At 39.8% G+C, this 12,663-nt stretch overlaps 1 pseudogene; it reads right to left on the minus strand.

Moving 5' to 3' along the window:
* Window positions 1-2,531: 2,531 nt before the first annotated feature.
* LOC137203356 (small ribosomal subunit protein uS2-like) lies at window positions 2,532-3,507 on the minus strand (annotated as a pseudogene).
* Window positions 3,508-12,663: the final 9,156 nt, after the last annotated feature.

Below are 12,663 nucleotides of genomic sequence, written 5' to 3' on the forward strand. Positions count from 1 at the left end.
AAATTCAAAGTTAAAGAAAACTTAATGGCCCCGAAAGGGAGAGAGTGAATTACTAAAGGAAAATCAGGTAAGGTGCTGTTATCGAGAAAGCTTGGGGCAGGGAGAGGGAGAAGGGAATATTGAGAAAGCAGTTATAAATATCCCCTACAGCCATATTTAAAAAGAAGATGAAGAGCTATGTTTATGGATGTGTAAAATATTTATGATAGGGCTTCCCTGGTGGCGCATGGTTAAGAATCTGCCTGCCAATGCAGGGGACACGGGTTCGAGCCCTGGCCCGGGAAGATCCCACATGCTGCAGAGCAACTAAGCCTGTGAGCCACAACTACTGAAGCCCACGCGCCTAGAGCCCATGCTGTGCAACAAGAGAAGCCACCGCAATGAGAAGCCAGCGCACCGCAACGAAGAGTAGCCCCCGCTTGCCGCAACCAGAGAAACCCCGCACGCAGCAATAAAGACCCAACACGGCCAAAAATAAAACAAATAAATAAATTTATTTTAAAAATGTTTATGATACAACAATGGGAAAATTTTCATTTGCCATCATCAATATCATTTTTGGAAAAAAGTACACAAATATATATATGTAGAATGGCACTCATCAAAATACTAAGTTTGCTAAGTAGGCTTCCGGAGATAAATGACTTTTATCTTTATTCTTTTACATAGTATCTTTTTTTTTTTTTTAACAGCAAGCTAGCAGCACATTTATAATCAGCAAAAAGAAAAAAAAATCAATAAAAGTTAAAAAAAATTTTCATTTAGATCATGGGTCAGCAAACATTTTCTGTAAAGGGCCAGATAGCAAATATTTTCAGCTTTGAGGGCCACACAGTTTCTGCTGCAACTATGCAACTCTGCCTTTGTAGCAGAAAGCAGTCTTAGATAACTCACAAACAAATGGGTGAGGCTGTGTTCTATTAAAACAGTGGCTGGCTGGTCTTCCTGCAGTAGTTTGTAGACCCCTGATTTAGAAGAATACTTTTTCCCTAAAGCATGGCTTACAGGAAAGGAATATTCTCATTCTTCTGGAGTTTTCTATAGGGCCCCCTTGACCAACTGACAGTCTGGGAATTCCACTGGCTCCATGTAATTAGTTATATCATTGAGTAAGCTGACTAAATAAAATTTAATGAAAGCATTTAAACAGAACCACATTTATAAACAAATAACAAACACCTTGTCTGGAGAAGTGTAGTGTAAGTGATAAATATGCATTGTATGATATTGTAGATAATTAGATTCAGTCTGCCTGCCACTGGATCCCAACTGTGAGAAAGAGATTCCTTTTAATGTGCCCTGGAGGCTCGGATGCAGCTGCCTGACAGCTGGAGTGATCAAAGGCCTGAAAGGCATCCTAGGGAGATGCGGAGAAATGCGTGTGCCAAAATCCTTGGGAAAGCCATGCCTCTTGGTCTAGTTCCAGGAAGGAAATCTTCTTCTGTAAGGAACATAATCCACAGCTTCCATAAAATTAGTTGGGTAGTGTATTGTCTTTTTCTTTTACCTTGAAGAGATTGTGTAAGATTGCTTTATTTCTTCCTTTAATGTCTGGAACTTTTCTCTGCTGAGATATCTGGCTTGGACTATTCTTTTTTTTTTTGGACTATTCTTGATGGGAAAAATTTAAGTTACAGATAATTTCCTTTTTTTTTTTTCTTTTTGGCCACCCCGGCAGTGAAAATGCCACATACTAACCACTGGGCCACCAGGGAATTCCCAATAATTTCCTTAATAGACACAGAGCTATTTAGATTTTATATTTCTTTTCTTTTCTTTCTTTTTTTTTTTTTAAAGCCATTGAGCTGGACATTTTATTTAAATTTAATTAATTAATTAATTGAGTTTTGGGCTGTGTTGGGTTTTTGTTGCTGCACACTGGCTTTCTCTAGTTGCGGTGAGCAGGGGCTGCTCTTCGTTGAGATGAGCAGGCCTCTCATTGCGGTGGCTTCTCTTGTTGTGGAGCACAGGCTGTAGGAGCGTGGGCTTCAGTAGTTGTGGCTCTCGTGCTCAGCAGTTGTGGCTTGCGGGCTCTAGAGTGCAGGCTCAGTAGTTGTGGTGCACGGGCTTAGTTGCTCTATGGCATGTGGGATCTTCCCTGACCAGGGATCGAACCCGTGTCCCCTGCATTGGCAAGTGGATTCTTAACCACTGTGCTACTGGGGAAGTCCCAGATTTTATATTTCTTATTGTGTTAATTTTGGGTAAATTTTATAATTTTTTAGGTGAAATTATGAATCATATCCTTTATATTACACTTGTAGTGGCTGTAGATCTGTGCTGATGGCCACTTTTGCATTCCTTACGTTGACAAACGGGACTTCTCTCTGTTTCTTGATCAGTTTTGCTGGGGGATTGTCAATTTAATTCTTTCTCAAAAATGAGCTTTTGGCTTTTCTTTTTTAAAATGTGTGTTTTCTATTTCAGTAATTCATGCTCTACTATTTCCTTCCTTCTATTTTCTTTTTTTTAAAGAAACTGTTGCTTTTTCATCAACTTCATTTCCATTTTCTCTTTAAGGGCTATGGGAGAACAGCTTAAAGCCAATCAGTGGTCGTCCCTCCCCATTCAGTGTCCTGAGCAGTGGGAGCTGCAGACCAGTCTTCAGGAGGGAACCGCTGAATAGGCACACAGGGGACCTACACGTCTGCAGACCAGTCTGGGATCTCAGGTTGAGTAGCAGTAAACTCAGGAGTTAGAGCCGTCCATTCGCACTGAAATTCCTCCTTGGTCACAACCTTTTCAGCAGTGGCCTGCTCTTCCTTTTCAGTCTCTTCCAGGTGTGTGTGGAAGTAGAGATCAGGCATGACCTCCCGTGGGTGTCCACGGGCGATGGTGCCACGCATGTGCAGAACTTCCAGGGTCAGCACCCACCACCTCGGACCCCCTGAGTGAGCTCCCTTGTTGCTGTAGGGAATGGCAATGCCCGCAGAACACAGAGTTGAGTCTGTGTTACACAGAGCAATGGTGGGCAGGTCAACATAAGACACCTGTGTGAGAGGCTGGTGGGCAGCCCTGGGGTCAGTAAACACCAGAAGTCTCTGCTCCTGGAAGGCTGCCTGGATCTGGTGAGTAAAGCTTCCAGGAGTGACACAGTCAGCAGTAGGAGTGGCTCCAGCGGCAGCAGCAAACTTCAGCACAGCTTGCCGGCCGGTACTTCTGGAGGACACTGATATCAGTTGAGTTTTCAGTGGCATCAATGGCACAAGCTCCCAGCAGAACCCTCTCCCAGATTCTCTTCAGATTTATGAGGCAGATGCCATCACTTTTCCTTTTGTAGAGGCACTGCTCCATTTGGAAGTCAAGGCTGGTGTCACCCTAAGTGGGTTCCTTATGTAAGGAATTTGAGGACCTCCTCTTCCTTCATTTGCAGGACATCAAGGGCTCTGGACATTGTGAATATTTCTCTTTAAGTTATGATGAGAAACCAGAACAACGCTTATGGACCTCATCCTACTTCCTTTAGATTTACTTGCTATTCTTTTTCTAACTTCTTGTGATGGATACGCAAATCATTGAATTTTAGCCTTTTTTTCCCCTAATAATATCACTATTATCCAGATAAAAATATATTCTAATTTCTATTGTGCTTTCTTCCTTTACCCATGGGTAAGTTAAATTGTTTTTCTTAATTTCCAAACATTTGGGAATTTTTTTAAGTGTGTGTGTTATTGATTTCTAGCTAATTTCATTGTTATGTGAAAACATGTGCTAAGTCTGTGCTGTCCAATATGTAGTCACTAACCAGATGTGGCTATATAAATTAATTAGAATGAATAAAATGTAGTTCATCAGGCACACATTTTAAGTGTTCAGTAGCCACATGTGGCTAGTGACCACTGTGTTGACTATGGTGTCTACTGTATTGTACAATGCAGGTAGAACACAGAAAATTCAATTGCACAGCCCTACTCTAAACAATTTCAATCTGATGAAATTTGTTGAGGCTTGTTGAATATACAAACCCGCATATGCTCAGTTTTGGAAAATGTTCTCTGTGCACCTAAAAAGAATCAAGGTTTCTGTCATTGTTGGTTGTACTGTTATCTAATAGGTCCATTAGGTCATTTTGTTAATCATATTGTCCACATATACTATATTCTTAGACATTTTTTCTGCTTGTCCTCTTTTACTAAGGGAGTTGTGTAAAAGTCTCCTACTAGGATTGTAGATTTATCTCTTTCTCATTTTAGTTTTGTCAATTTTAGTTTTATATACTTTGAAGCAAAATTATTAGATGTATACACTTTTAGAATATTTCTATTTTCTTGGTAAATTGACTCATCAATAGAAATGTCCCATTTTATCTCTAGTAAGACTTTTGCTTTAAAGTCTACTTCTTGTTTGATATTGGTACAGCGATTAGCACCTTTCTTTTGGTTAGTGTTTGAATGCAGTATCTTTTTTCCATACTTGTATTTTAAATTTCCTGGATTCTGGTAGTTGTATCTCAAGTAAGTATTACATGATTAATTTTAAAAATTCTAGTCAAGAATCTTTGTGTTGTGTCCACTTGCATGTAATATAATTACTGGTGTATTTGGGCTTACATCTGTCATGATCCTATGTGTTATCTATTTGTCTTGCCTATTTATATTCTTTTTCCCTTGCCTTCTTTGAGATTAATCAACAATTTTATTTATTTATTTATTTATTTATTTGCGGTACGCGGGCCTCTCACTGTTGTGGCCTCTCCCGTTGCAGAGCACAGGCTCCGGACGCGCTGGCTCAGCGGCCATGGCTCACGGGCCCAGCCGCTCCGCGACGTGTGGGATTTTCCCGGACCGGGGCACGTACCCGCGTCCCCTGCATCGGCAGGCGGACTCTTAACCACTGCGCCACCAGGGAAGCCCTAATCAACAATTTTTATTTCTCCATTTTACTTTTTGTTAATTTGTTAGTTATATTCCTCTTTTACTCTAGCGATTACAACATGCACCCTTGGTTTATTAGAACCTAATATAAATTAGTACTTCTACAATCTCTCTGAGAATGTATTTAGTTCCTAACTTTAGGCATTATTATCTTTTCTTACAGTTAATATTCATTTACATTTACCTTCAGATTTACACTTTCCATGGCTCTTCATTTCTTCCTAAACTGTTTTTTCCTTGTGCCTGAAGAACTCCTTTTAGTATTTTTTGTTTGAGTATGTGGGCAATGAATTCTCTCATTTTTGTTTGTCTGGAAATGTCTTCATATTGTCTTTGCTTTTGAAAGTTATACTTCCAAGATATTTCATTATCTTCTGACTTTATGTTGAGAAGTTAAACCTCAGTCTATTTGTTGTTTATTTGAATATAATGTTTTTTCCCCTTTTTTCGATTTTTCTCTTTTTCTTTGCTTTTGTTAGGTACTATGATGTCCCCAGGTATACTTTTCTTTGTAGTTTTTGTTGTCTGTGGTGCTCCTTTAATGCATGATTTGATTATTCATGAGAGTTGGAAAATTCTTGACCACTCTTTCTTTAAATATAGCCTTTGTTCCATCATCTCTTATTTCATTTTGAGACTCAGATATGTGTATGTTAGGCCTTTTTTTCCGTATCAGATATGATTCCTAGGCTCTTTGCTGTATCTTCTTCTATAATTTTGTTTCCCTCCATGTTTCAGCCTTCATGTTTTCTACTTACGTAGCTTTCACTAACTCCCATTTCAGTGTATCCAAGCTGCTAGGTACTTCATGTAAGTGGGATCATAAGATATTTGTCCTGTGCCTGGTTTATCTCACTTAGCATGATGTCTTCAGTGCTCCTCCATGATGTAGTGTATGTCAACATTTCTTTTCTCTGTAATGCTGAGTAATATTCTATTGTATGTATACACCACATTTTGTTTATCCATTTATCTGTCAATGGACATTTAGGTTGCTTTCAGCTTTTGGCTATTGTGAATAATGCTGCTATGAACATCAGTGTACACATATTTGAGTCCCTTCTTTCAATTATTTTGGGTATACACCCAGAAGTGGAATTGCTGGATCATATTGTAATTCAATGTTTACTTTTTTTTTTTTTTTTTTTTTTGTGGTACGCGGACCTCTCACTGTTGTGGCCTCTCCCGTTGCGGAGCACAGGCTCCGGACATGCAGGCTCTGCGGCCATGGCTCGTGGGCCCGGCCGCTCCGCGGCATGTGGGATCTTCCCGGACTGGGGCACGAACCCGCGTCCCCTGCATCGGCAGGCGGACTCTCAACCACCGCACCACCAGGGAAGCCCTCAATGTTTACTTTTTAAAAAATAATTAATTAATTAATTTTTGGCTGTGTTGGGTCTTCGTTTCTGTGCGAGGGCTCTCGAGCGAAAGCGGCAAGTGGGGGCCACTCTTCATCGCGGTGCGCGGGCCTCTCACTGCCGCGGCCTCTCTTGTTGCAGAGCACAGGCTCCGGACGCGCAGGCTCAGTAGTTGTGGCTCACGGGCCCAGTTGCTCCGCGGCATGTGGGATCCTCCCTGGACCAGGGCTCGAACCCGTGTCCCCTGCATTTGCAGGCAGAGTCTCAACCACTGCGCCACCAGGGAAACCCTATGTTCACTTTTTTGAGGAACCACCATACTGTTTCCTACAGTGGCTGCAACATTTTACATTCCCATCAGCATTGTGCAAGTGTTCCAACTTCTCCACTTCCTCACCAACAATATTATTTCCTTACTTCCTTCCATCCCTCCTTCCTTTCTTTCTTAAATAATGGCTATCCTGGGCTTCCCTGGTGGTGCAGTGGTTGAGAGTCCACCTGCTGATGCAGGGGACACGGGTTCGCGCCCCAGTCCAGGAAGATCCCACATGCCGCGGAGCGGCTGGGCCCGTGAGCCATGGCCGCTGAGCCTGCGCGTCTGGAGCCTGTGCTCTGCAACGGGAGAGGCCACAACAGTGAGAGGCCCGCGTACCGCAAAAAAATATAATAATAATAATAATAATAATAATGGCTATCCTAATGATTAGTGATGTTGAACATCTTTTTATGTGCTTTTTGACTATCTATATACCATCTCTGGAGAAATGTCTATTCAAACCATTTGACCAATTAAAAAATCTGGTTAGTTTTTGCTGTTGTTGAGTTGTAGGGGTTCTTTATATATTCTGGATATCAATCCCTTATCTGATATCCGATTTTCAAATATTTTCTCCCATTCCATTGATTGCATTTTCATTCTGTTAATAGTGTCCTTTGATGCACAAAAGTTTTTAATTTTGATGAAGTCCAATTTATCTATTTTTTCTTTTGTTTCCTATGCTTATGTTGTCATATCCAAGAAATCACTGACAAATCCAATTGCATGAAGATTTCTTTAATGTTTTCTTCTAAGAGTTTTGTAGTTTTCCTCTTATGTTTAGGGAAGTCCCCTTTGATCCACTTTGAGTTAATTTTTGTATATGATGTAAGGCAATGGTCAACCTTCATTCTTTTGTATGTTGATATACAGTTTTCCCGATACCATTTACTGAGAAAACTGTCTTTTACCCATTGAATGGTCTTGACACCCTTGTTGAAAATCATTTGACCGTTTATGGGTGGGTTTATTTCTGGGCTCTCTATACTATTCCATTGGTTTATACATTTGTCTTTATGCAAGTATCACACTGTTTCTATTACTGTAGCTTTGTAAGTTTTGAAATCAGGAAGTGTGAGATTTCCAACTTTGTTCTTTCTCAAGATTGTTTTGACTATTGAGGGTCCCTTGATATTCCATATCAGTTTAAGGACGGATTTTTCTGTTTCTGAAAAAAATTGTGGGGGTTTTGATAGGGATTTCACTGAATCTGTAGATTTCTTTGGGTAATATTAAACATGGGATATCTTTTCACTTATTGGTGTCTAATTTCTTCCAGAATGTTTTGTAGTTTTTAGTGTTGTTGCCTTGGTTAAATTTATTCTTAAGTATTTTATTATTTTTGATGCTATTTTAAATGGAATTGCTTTCTTAATTTATTTTTCAGGTTGTTTATTGTTAGTGTATTAAAACACAACTGATTTCTGCCTATTAATTTTGTATCCTACAACTTTGCTGAATTGATTTATTAGTTCTAAGAAGTTGTGTGTGTGTGTGTGTGTAATTTTAAGGATTTTCTACATATAAGATCATGTTATCTACAAAGAGAGATAATTTTACTTCCTGTTTTCCAATTTCAAGGCCTTTTATTTATTTTTCTTGCCAGTTGCTCTGGCTAGGAATTCCAGTACTACGTTAAAGTGGCAAAAGCAGGCATTCTTGTGAGGAAAAGTTTTCAGTATTTCACCTCTGAGTAGATGTTAACTGTGAGTTTTATTTATATGGACTTTATTATGTTGAGGTACTTTCCTTTACTATGTTGAAGTACTGTTCCTAGATTGTTGAGTGTGTTTTTAACTTTTTAATCATGAAAAGGTGTTGAATTTTGTCAAAAAAAATTTTTTTTCTGCACCAATTGGGATGATCATGTGGTTTTTATCCTTTACTCTGTTAATATGATGTATTACATTGATTGACCCATCCTTGAATTTCAGAAATAAATCCCACTTGGTCATGGTGTATAATCCTGTTAATATGTTGTTGAATTCTGTTTGGTAATTTTTTTTTTTTTTTTTTTTTTTTTTACTGCTGTGGCCTCTCCCGTTGCGGAGCACAGGCTCCGGACGCGCAGGCTCAGCGCCCATGGCTCACAGGCCCAGCCGCTCCGCGGCATGTAGGGTCTTCCTGGACCGGGGCGCGAACCCGTGTCCCCTGCATCGGCAGGCGGACTCTCAACCACTGTGCCACCAGGGAAGCCCTGTTTGGTAATATTTTGCTGAGGGTTTTTGCATCAATATTTATAGGAGATACTGGTGTGTAGATTTCTTCTCTTGTAGTGTCTTTGTCTGGCTTTGGTGTCAGGTTAATTCTGGCCTCATCAAATGAGTTTGAAAACATTCCCGCCTCTTTAATTTTTTGAAGTAGTTTGAGAAGGATTGGTGTTTCTTCTTTAAATGTTTGGTAGAATTCACCAGTGGAGCCATCTGGTCCTGGGCTTTTCTTTGTTGGGAATCTCGTTACTAGCTATAGTTCTATTCAGGTTTCCTATTTTTTGATGATTCACTTGGTAGGTTGCATGATTCTAGGAATTTGTCCAGTTTATCCAATTTGTTGGTGTACAACTGTTCCTAGTGCTCTCTTATAATCCTTTTTAATTCTATAATATTCACAATAATGTGCCCTCTTTCATTTCTGACTTTAGTTATTTTGAGATTATACGTTTTTGGAAAGAATATACAGAGCTGAAGTGACCTTATTACATCATACCAAGTGGTTCATGATATCCACACATCACTGGTGCTGTTAAACTTTAAGCAGTGCTTCTCTGGCAGGTGTAATTTTTGCCCTCAGGGGACATTTAGCAATGTCCATTTTTGGTTGTTGTAACTGGTGGGGCAGGGGGAGGATTGCTACTGGTATTTAGCGGAGAAAGGCCAGGAATGATACTTAAAATCCTATAAGCAGAAAAAATAGCCCCCATCCCCAGCAAAGAATTATCTGGCCCCAAATGTCAATAGTACTGAGGTTAAGAAAACTTAGGTTAAAGTAGTTTTTGCCAGGTTTCTCCACTGTGGTTACTATTTTTCCCTTCCCATACTCTATTCCTTGGAAGCAAGTCAACAGGTCCAGCCTCTTCTAGGAGTGGGAGGTGGGGATTAAACTTCACATCCTGAGGGGGGAAAATCTACATATATTATTTGAAATTTTTCCATAAGGAAGATTTGTCTCTTCTGCCATATTTATTTATATCAGTATGGACCCATGTATATTTATTTGGCCTTGGGAACACTTTCACGTTGGCTCCTATGCTCCTTTGACCTGCTCCCAGTGTTTTGTTTCTTGAGTTCTTGCTTACTTTCTGATGCTATAACATGCTCCTGGCTCATCTTGTATTTTCCCTGCCCTAGCCCTAGAATCAGCCATTTCTCAAAGGAGCACTGGTTCCTTTTATTTGTAGAATGCTATCTACAAACCATGATCTAGGTATGCCTATTGATACTGGAGTATCATTGCCCTGGATCCTCTCAGAGAACAGAGCTATGTTATATATGTATGTATATGTGAGATATATATATATATATATATATATATATGTTTACTAATCCATGTATACACACATTCTATAACTGTTTCTGGTCTATCCATCTGTGTGGGTGTGTAAGTGTATATTAATGTCTATGACTCTAATGATTCTGGTAGTTTTTGATTTGAACACTGGACATTGTGCATGAAAAGTTATAGTCTCTGGATGAGGTTGTCATTCTCCAGACAGGATTCACCCTCTTCTCTTCTTGTTGGCAGCTAGATTAGGAGTAGATAACTTAATTCACTAAAAGGCTGACCTGACTTGAGATTGCATTTCAGACTTTTTTTAGACTTGGTTCACACATATTTCATTCTTATTCTGAGGGTATATATAGCCTTTTAATGTTTATCCTGAAATTGTGGGGTGTTTATAAGAACACCTCCTACTTGGCATGTCTTGTATTCCCAATTTTTATCCACTATCAAAGTGAGTCTGCTGAATTCCACTTAACCTTCCAGTGTCCTTTGGTTAGATTTCTTGGCCTTTTGCCCTGCCAGTTTGAGAATCAGCAAATAAATGCCTGGGGGAAATCAACTGGCATAAAATGTCAGGTCCAATTCTCTGTGTTTCTCTTCCCATTTTACTCTGTATATTTCACTACTGTTTAAATTTTTACAGTAGGTAGTGTTATTTTTTTAACTCAGAAATGACCTAGTGAGCAAGTAGATTTAGAAAACAGGAGGAGAGTGAGGAGTGTAGGATAGCAACCAGTTATTTTATCTGGATGGCAAGGTGTTTAGTAGGGGATTCAGGAGGAAGATATCATGGGTGTGTGTCCACTTCATGAATTTGAGTTTACCTGTAGGACACTAGATAGTAACGTGTAGTAAGCAGTTGGCTCTTAACGTTTATTCTCAGGAAAGATGGCTAACCTTCAGATATAAATTTGATCATCTTATTTTTTCTTCTTCACTTTTAAAATTCCCTGGGCTTCCCTGGTGGCGCAGTGGTTGAGAGTCCGCCTGCCGATGCAGGGGACACGGGTTCATGCCCCGGTCTGGGAAGATCCCACATGCCGCGGAGCGGCTGGGCCCGTGAGCCATGGCCGCTGAGCCTGCGTGTCCGGAGCCTGTGCTCCACAACGGGAGAGGCCACAACAGTGAGAGGCCTGCGTAACGCAAAAAAAAAAAAAAAAAAAAAAAAAAAAATTCCCTAAGGAACAGACGATAATTGATTGTACGCTTTTTTTCCCTACTCACTTCTCAACCTATCATCATGTCTATGCATTTTAGCTCCTGTACTTCTGGACCTTGTGATTTTATTTCCAGACTTCCCAAATAGTTTTCCTTTCTGCTCCTCCTTTTAATTTTAGACTCTTCTGAAAGCAGGAAGATGATCATGCCATTCCCTGGTTGAGAGATCTTAATGGCTTCTCATTACCTTGAGAATAAAATGCAGAAATATGAAATCTATTCCAACCATACCTAGTACTTCTCTGTTTTACACATAACACTAAACCCCAGAAAGTTGAAGTGTCTGCTTGTTTAGCATCACATTTCTTATATTTTTAATTTTTAAAAAAATTTATTTATTTTTGTCTGCGTTGGGTCCTCGTTACTGTGTGTGGACTTTCTCTAGCTGTGGCGAGCGGGGCCTACTCTTCGCTGCGATGTATGGGCTTCTCATTGCAGTGGCTTCTCGTTGTGGAGCACAGGCTCTAGGTGCACGGGCTCTAAGCGCACGAGCTTCAGTAGTTGTGACACACCACAGGCTCAGTAGTTGTGGCTTGAGAGCTCTAGAGTGCAGCCTCAGTAGCTGTGGCACATGGGCTTAGTTGCTTCCCAGCATGTGGGATCTTCCCGGACCAGGGCTCAAACCCATGTCCCCTGCATTGGCAGGCGGATTCTTAACCACTGAGCCACCAGGGAAGCCCTAGCATCACATTTCTTAACTGTCTTTTCTCCTTCATTTTAATTTCCACTTTATTCTTACTCTTTTAAGTACATGCTTCAGTCATTATTTTCCTAAACACTTAAGCATGAGGGCAGGAATCATTTTTTCTTCAGCAGCACTCAGTACAGTGCCTGACACTGAATATTTATTGAATTAATGACTAAGCACCATACTCTACATCACTTCTTATATTTTCTTGCTTCTGTGCCTTTGTTGATTATTCCCTCTGCCTTTATGCCTCTACTCCCATCCTTCAAAACTCAAATCTCAGGAGCTCCACAAAGCTTTTCCTTTTCTTTCCAATCAGAATTGAACCCTACCTCCTGTGAGCTCTTATAAGCGTCTTGCCTAACTTTATGATTATATTGAGCCATATATTTTCTGTATACATCAGCCTTTATCACTGTACAGTACATGTTTTTTGGGGACAGTATATTCTTCGTGTATACTACAAAACCTAAAAAAATGCCTTGCACATAATAATTTAACAATGTATGTTAAATTAAAATATTAATTGGATAATTATGGGGGATAGTCAAAGTAAATGACAGTAGCAGGATTTTAACAAATGGTTAATACCACAAAGACAATTTTTCTTATTTTTAAAAACGATTTGTTTTTCAGTTGAAAACATTGTGTACACATGGCATATTATCAACATATATGTCAGAAATCAACAAACAAAACAAAGTCTGA

The sequence above is a fragment of the Pseudorca crassidens genome, chromosome 12, assembly GCF_039906515.1.
Source record: "Pseudorca crassidens isolate mPseCra1 chromosome 12, mPseCra1.hap1, whole genome shotgun sequence".
Lineage (NCBI taxonomy): Eukaryota > Metazoa > Chordata > Mammalia > Artiodactyla > Delphinidae > Pseudorca > Pseudorca crassidens.